Genomic DNA, 8,279 nt, shown 5'->3' on the forward strand with positions numbered 1-8,279 from the left:
CCCACTGCCTACATTTAAATTAGGATGGACTTAAGAGGTTATAGCTCTCATAATATACCTGAGAATATTCCTGTATTAACAAAAGCTTTTGGGGGATATCTTATACCCAAATCATAACAGTGACATTGGGCAAATACCCATTTCTTTTAATTGGTATCTAAGGAGTCATACATAGAAATAAGAGGCTTTATAACTAACGCATTCTGTATTTTCATTGCTCATTGAGCATTTCTCCATATATGCATAAGGAAAAGCAATATGGTAATCATTTTAATAGTGAATGTTTTCTGATAAACCTAGGTAACCATTAGAGTTCCCCAGAGATAGATGTCATTCTTTAAATGAATTTTCTTTTTTATATTAATAAAATGGTTTATTTGTCCATTCTTCAGTTGAGGTCAGTTGTGGGCTATTTAAAATCAAGCTGCTTTCAAATCTTGTTGCACATGTCTTAACATTGTCTTTTGGGAGACCAAAAACATTCATTCTTGTTGGGAGGGATCCTGGGTCCTAGGTACTTGCATGTTTAGGTTTAGATGTCTTTGCCACCATTACAAGGTGGTTGTCCCACCAGCAATGTATGAGAGTTACAGTTAATCCATAAATTCAAAAACTACTGTCTGTCCACGGAATGTCAGCCATCTGAGTATACACCTGGATGTATGTGGTATTTATAACTACTCTGCTATGTAATGGTGTTTACCATGTTTTCTTATGTTTCTTGGCCATTAGAATGTTCATTTTTGAGAAACATCTATTGAAGTCTTGACCATTTTTGGATATAAGTTTCTAGAAATACAGCTCTTGGGTAAGAGAACTTTCTTGATAAGCAACAGTATCTCTTACCTGAGTCTTCCCTAAATGCCTCTGCTTTAGTTTGGATCCTGAATGACCCTCAAAGGCTCATGTGTTCATGGCTTGGTCATCAGGGTGGCACTATCAGGAGGTAGTGGAACCTTAGGAGACAGGGCCTAGTAAGAGGTACTCAGGTCATTGGGGACTGGCCCTCAAAAGGGATCATGGGATTCTATCTCCAGAAGGACAGACAGCAACTCCCTGGTGTAGGGTGCTATAACTTAGAGCAGGACAGCACCTAGGGGCTGGACGACAGGTAGAGCCAGGACAGGTTTACAGAATTTCACGCCAGTTTTTCTACCAATTGTATACTGCCCTCATGTAACTATTTGCGGGCAAGGGCATGGGTCACTGACATGGGCTAAGGACATGTGCTAAGGACACAAAGGCTCGTGGGTGTTTTGGAGTTTCTTTTGAGACTCGTTCAGTCTTTCTTTTTCTGTATCTCCAAATTCCCATCTCAGGATTAGAGGGAGAAAGGAGGGCCAATAAGGCCGTGGGTATGATAGGGGGATGGACAGAAGAGAAAAAAATGAGAAGATGGTGCCAGAGCTGCAGGGGGTCTGGCCCTTTCCCAGGGCCCTAGCAGCAGGAAGAGAACAGGCTCCTCACTCCCTGATCCTATCCTTTCAAGGCCCTACTTGTTGCCCCGTGTAGCCACCTTTGGTACAGAGGTTTGGGGAGGAAGCAGCTGGACTTTATGTAGGCAGAGATCTTCTTCAAGCCCTCAAAGCGGGATACGAAGTCCTTCAGGTTTGAAAATTCATCCAGGCACTTAGGGTGAAATATTCGGTGCAGGTCAAGTATATCATAAGCAAGGAAATCCACAAAGGTGATCTTATCACCAGCAAACCATGGCTTCTTCCCGAGGAACTGTGAAAAGAGCTTCAGTACCTCTGGGAGGCGCTCCAAGTACTCTGGCTTCAGTTTCTCATTGGGAAAGTCCAGGCCCAGCTTGAATTTCTCATCCAGCCACTGGCTTCTGTCATAATCCGGAGCATCCCCCATCGTGTATCTCTTCTCCTCACAGCTTGAGTCTGTGTATTCCAGGAGCAGGCGGATGGCATGAGCCAGGCCGCGGATGTCCCAATAACCCAGTATCACGGGCATGGTGCGTGTGTTGTGGGGGAGCCCACTGGCCTCGGTGGGGCTGAGCTGTAACTTTTTGCTGGCGCCCAGCAAGGGAGGGGACGGGCCCTGGTGGCCGGTCCCGCCCCGCCCCTCCTAAAAGAATTTTCAATGCAGTTGAGCGGACAGAATTTAGGTAAGAGTATTTAATAACAGAAGAGAGAAGATAATAAATCTCAGATTTATGCTATAGATAGTAAGTGTTTAAAAATGTTGAGAAGGAAGATAAAATAGTCAGACACAAATAAATTATTAGGATGGCAGTCCTTTTAGACAGTATGGTACATGGAAGAGAAGGAATTATACCAACAGTCAACTAATAATAAAATTGTTTAATGTGCATGCTTTTGTCTAGAATTCACCAATTTTACTAGTTGTAATTTTATATTCTAAAGTGGAATAGTATAAACCTAGGCCAAACTTTGGTCATAAATTTATATAAAACACTGTGTGAGTTTGCATCGGCTAATTCTCAGCTTAGGTTCTACTGATATTAAACCATTCTGTGTTCGCCAAAAAGAACATGTTAGTTTTCAGTTTTGCTTATGTGATTCAAGCATCATCCATCCTGCTCCAGAGTCACCTTCTCTTTCTTTATTTGAGAACAGGGAATCTGGCTCACATCCATGCCTGAGCCATCTGCCTCTCAGCTGATTGGCGGTGCCATGTGCTTCTCTCCATTCCCTTCTCCCTCACAGACTATGGTTTGTTTGCTTTGCTCCTGACCTATTGGAACTGCTGCCTTGCACAGAATCTCAGTGGCAGGGCGAGAGGGCATAGGTAGCAGGACCTCTTCATTCTATTGCCTTCAACTTTTATTCCTACTGAATACAAATAGACAGTTCTTTAAGTATATCAAGTTTTACTGAGAAGTTGACACTTTATAAAAAGAGTGATCCAGCATACAAAGCAAAAATTTACTATTTTGGATCAAACATGATATCCCCCATTATTCTAGGGAAAAGCATTAAGAGTTGAACATTTCCCAAGTTCTCCCTCTGAATGTGCACCACTTCCTATCTTTCCTGTTTTTCCTTTGTTCTCTTCCTCCCTGTCCTCTGATCAGACTACAGGGTCAGCCATTTCCTTTAAACCTCCATAGTGCCAACCTTAATCCTTTTGTTGGGGCTGCACCTCTCACTGTAGGGTGTGATCCTAATCAGGACTCATTCTCTCTCTCCTTATTTTTGCAGTCTCAGAAACATAAATACCAACAGCAGAACATACATTATTGTAGAGCACACCCAGAGAAGCTTTGGTAGCACATTTCAGAGTGGAATTTGATGCTATAGTTTTTCAGTCTTTTTTAAAGCATTAAGTGCACACATATATTCTCATTCTTTCTATCTTCCAGCAATTTTTTTGTTTCTGTATTTGTTTGTTTGTTTCATTTTTGTTCTTTAGATAGAATCTTGCTATGTAATTCAGTATGTAAGTTTCAAACTACTGGGTTTAACCAATCTTCCTGCCTCCCTAGTAGCTGGGACTACAGACACACTGCCTTGCTTGGCTTTCCATCAGTTTTTCAAATAATATACACATATGTACACAGATCCCTTGCAAAATAAGTATTATTAATTTTCTGACACAGTTTTCCGGAACCATATTCATCACTTTTTCATGAATATTTATATATATGTATAGATTTTTTTAAAATAATAAAACCATTTACTCTTTGTGGACCATTTTCATCTACACCAGGACCTGGCTGAAAATTTGAAATTGCTGCTCAATTCTTCTTGTTATTGTTTTTGCTTATTTGTTTTTTACCCATGGGCCAGATCAGATTCTTAGTGACAATGTGTATTTACACTAAGCTCCATTTTCACAGAGGGTAAAATGAAGATTTAGCATCCCTGTGGCCAAAAAGTTTGAGGGGCTAAGTTCTAACTTTAACTCTTGAGCATTGTCAGGACTTTGCCTAACATGGTATTGTGACTGAATATCCGCAGATCATCTACAAATTTGAAATCTAGAGGAGGAAGTTTTTAATCTTTAAGGAATTATTGGATCAACCAAGCACACAATTATAACTTCCTAAGTAAAATGAAAATTTAAATGAAGCTTAACAAAGTTAGGCAGCCAGAGGGAAAGGTTTTAAAGAAATTGCTCTATAACTCCCTTCCACCAAAAGCATGACTGTATCCATGTTATGCTAGAAGGCATCACATGTGAGCTCTTATTACATGAGAACTAACAAGTGCATTTTATTATATTTCTTATTTGTAATAGAACTCATATCTTCTTTGGTTAGTTTCATTTCTCTTTGGATTTAAAGCATTTATTATATGGCTTCAATAGATCAACAATCCTTGAAGGGTCAAAATATTATAAAAGAGAAATCCCCTCTTTGTCTATAAAAGGAAAGTTTTAAATTAAAAACGTTAAGTAGAAAAAGGTTATGTCAGCAAATAGGTTATTTTTATGTCTATTTATTATAGATATGCCAATATGTACATAACAATGTTTAGAGAAGCTCTTTATTTGGATTAAAATTATAGTCTCCTCCCTCCCACACAATGTATTGCACCATCTTTAAAGCCAGAGAATATGTCTGCTACTCCTTCACATTCTGTTTAGCACTGGACAAAATACAAGACATGTTTTAGGTACTCCATAAATGGATATATTGATAGCCCATGAGCACCCAGATGTTGAATGATGTTATATATGGAAAAAATAGCTGATATGATTAGATGGGGAAAAGTTAGGTGGTATTTTGGAATTATTCATGAGTGACAAATTTTTAAATGTCTGATTACATATAAAACTGGAAGTCAGCATGATATTCCTTGTGGCAATAGTACTAGATAAATCAACAATGAGGATAAGGCGTGGAATGGCAAGGAATAATGTTATACTGTGCATTTTATTATCACACTTGGTTGCTATTTTTTTTCCTGCTTGGGCCTTAGGAATAGAAGTAGAGGTTGACTTATGAGTTGAGAGTCAGTGCAGAGTGTCAGATTTCTATAATGAGATTATATATTAAATCTAATGAAGGGAAAATATGCTTACCCAAACCAAATGACAGCACTATGATTAAACGACTCAAGATCCCTTGATGGATTTGTTTAGACAACACAGCAGGTAAAGTGACCTCCTCTTTGCTTAGGTTTATGATCAATTCCATGAAATGAAGATTTATGTCTTTTATTATTCTGATGACACAACAATATGATCACAGAATCAAACTTGAACAAGATGGAACTCGTAATCAAGTGATATGGTATGAAAACCATGGAGGTTTGTTTAGATTAATCATGTGTGTTATATTTTATGGTGGCTTCTGTCCTACAGCAACTCAGTTATGCTCCTTCATTTATTTTTTAACTTGAAATTTCATGTTGCAAGCATGTGTCTTGCACACACACCCACATGCATATGCAGCAGCAGAGGCATGAGCTCATGCTGCATCTGGAAAGTGACAGCATCTCAAATGGGTTGTGCCCCATGCATGTTCAATGAGAATGGCATCTAAATGGCATCTCCATATGGCTGAGGTCATTGCAGAAGCTATGGAGATTGCATGTGGAAGAGTGTGGGTAGTAACCAAAGTTTTCCAGGGTAAATAGTTAAAAGGCTTGATATATGTACTTTATGAGTAGCCCCACTTCCCCCAGTCAACAGCATCCATTCTCAGAGAGGAAAGAGACTTAGAGTTGGATTAGCCTTGCAGAAGAGAACTGCATGAATAAAGAAAACCATATGTAGGTACTTTTTAAAGATTTTTATAAACCAAAACTTCACCTAGTCTTCATTTTCTCATTTTTACCTGAAATTCCACTGTTGAAGAGTCTCTACTTACATTAAATCTTTTTTTCCCAATTAAAATGCAAATAACCAGCATCACTTTCATACACATACACTTAAAGTAATTATTGTCAGATCTTTTCACTGTTGGAAGAACATGATGATAGAAATGGAATGATTAAGGAGCCTGAGAAGGGTGAAAAGGTATGATGATGAATCTTAAAGAGAAGGTTTTATCTATCATGGTTTTACCTGGAACTGGCCCGATAAAGGAGACAACAAAAGTGATTTTTCCAGTAGCTTCTTGCACTCACTTTTGGTTGCTTTGCTGCTGTTTTCTTCTTTAATATTCATGTATTTGAGGTCTGTGATCTGTAACCGAGACTTCATGATATTTAGCATTACCCCATGCAGATACTTTTAAGAGCATCTCCATTAAAGATCGTTTTCTCCTGGAGCATTCTGTGCTCTCCAGTGGTGTTTATCACCCAAGCATTTAGTAGTGATCCCTGTCATGTATGCAGGACTGAAGATCCTCCTTCATCACTCTGATTCTGCTGGGAGTTGGTTTGTGTTGTAATACAAGGGAAATGGGAAGGAAGGGAGCCAGAAGGGAGCCAGGTTGCACATGTGTGGTAATCCAGCTAGATAAAATCATACCATGAGACTAGTCAGCTAGGGAGGAGGTGTGAGAATAAATGGAACCCTCCCCTTGGGACTATCTATTTATAGCAAACTCTAGATGACAACAGCCAACCCCCAGTGGCCCACTCTTCTGGCTTCTAATTTTTCTTTCTCCATTATCCGGGCTTAGAGCAAACCTCCATTCCCACCCCACCCCCACAAGTCTCTAGGCCTAAAGTGAGTATTTAGGACTAATCACTAGGTGATGGTCCTAGGTAAATAGGAACAGCAGCAAAATGACTAGTAAATTCCTCTGCCATTCCTTTTAACCTAAATACTGCAAGGCACAGTGCTGCCTGTCCCTCAAACAAGAGTCACCTCAAACAAGAAATGTTTATGAGATTCATGGGTGTAGAGAAAGGCTACTGACATAGGAGATCCATTGCTCATTTCTTATGGTTGAAGTGATGAGACCTTCTTTTGTGAGAATAGAGAATATCCAGGATGACTTTGAATCCATGTTTTGGATTAGGCAAGTTGATGCTGATGTCTTAGTTGCTTCTGGTTTCATTTAGGTTGGTATTCTTCAGAGGAACTTAGAGAGGAATGGGACCCATGTTAGTAGTGTTTGAAGGAAAGAAATTGCAGAAAAAGAGAAATCCATTGGTTTTACATTTACCTATGCAATGATTAGCTTTCATTCCCGACCTTCTACCATTTAGACTTACTACTCAGGTTCCTTTGCCCCCTCTTCTAGATTGATCTATCTGCCAAATGATCCCATACAGAACAGGGGACATCTGAAGAGCCCTGGATCAATCTGCACAATACATCAGATTTCATGTCAGCCCAGAGACCAGCTGAAATCCAACAACCTGTCCCTGGCTCACAACATTTCACCAGTTTCCTACTCAGTCATGGGTGAAGTACAGATTACTTAATAATTGAAATAAAATATATGTAGTTAGTTATTTTCTAATTTTCTCACTATACAGGTTGCTTTTCTAGGGATCCTAAATGGACCCCCATCAATGAATCGTGAGACTATCCTGACCAAGCTGGTACATTCCACTGATTTCCTGTTTCATGGTACCACTCTGGCCCCTCCAGATTCTGTGGCTGTGGACATAGCGTCATTTTGCCAATATCATTTTCTCATAAGAAAAAAGATAATGGGTTGCAAAACACATTTTCTGCTGCCAAAGCTGATTACTCTTATGAGCATGTTTCAATTCCAGCATTTTCCCTGTATGAAGCAAACACATTGGAAGTATGTGTCTTCACATCTCTTTTGTCTAAAAGAATCAAAAGGGAACAAAACAAAAGCTTTTGAAAAAACTGTGCACAGTCTTTTAGACTGATTTAAGGGAAATCTGGTTCTATAATAAGATGCGGTCTGGCAGCCCATCTGTAGTTAGACTTACAAACTAGACTGGAATAGTACAGGCAGGCCTGTGCTTTATTGAAGTTGCAGTAGTTCATAAAGCAGGTGATTCCCTCTGGTGATATTGCATTACTGCCAAGGTTGATAGGGATTGCAATGTGTGGATGAGAAAGTGAGCAACAACTCTCACTCTGTGGTTTGTGTAAAAAATATGAGCTTGAAGAGATGAGTCTTTGTTTAAAGCAAAATCAATATTTACAGGGGAAGGAAAAGGGTCACAGAGCTCCAGGATCCGAAAGGGAAGAGAAAGATGCAGAACCCAGAGCAGGAAATACCAAGTCCTCCCTTGGTAAATTCATCACACCCCTACTAATATTTTTATGTAAGAAAATATAGGCTGTATATGAACAGCTCTAAAATGGGAAAGAAGTCACAAACAGGCAATCTGCAGTTGCAAGTTTGCAGCAGATGCAAGGCTTTTTCCATGCATTTCCTTTAGGGCATCATGAAAGAGAGTTGCTTATTACTGGCCAGT

At 39.4% G+C, this 8,279-nt stretch overlaps 1 pseudogene; it reads right to left on the reverse strand.

Moving 5' to 3' along the window:
- Window positions 1-346: 346 nt before the first annotated feature.
- On the reverse strand, window positions 347-2,007 carry LOC101969871 (glutathione S-transferase Mu 1 pseudogene; annotated as a pseudogene).
- Between the last annotated feature and the right edge of the window lie 6,272 nt (window positions 2,008-8,279).

The sequence above is a fragment of the Ictidomys tridecemlineatus genome, chromosome 14, assembly GCF_052094955.1.
Source record: "Ictidomys tridecemlineatus isolate mIctTri1 chromosome 14, mIctTri1.hap1, whole genome shotgun sequence".
Lineage (NCBI taxonomy): Eukaryota > Metazoa > Chordata > Mammalia > Rodentia > Sciuridae > Ictidomys > Ictidomys tridecemlineatus.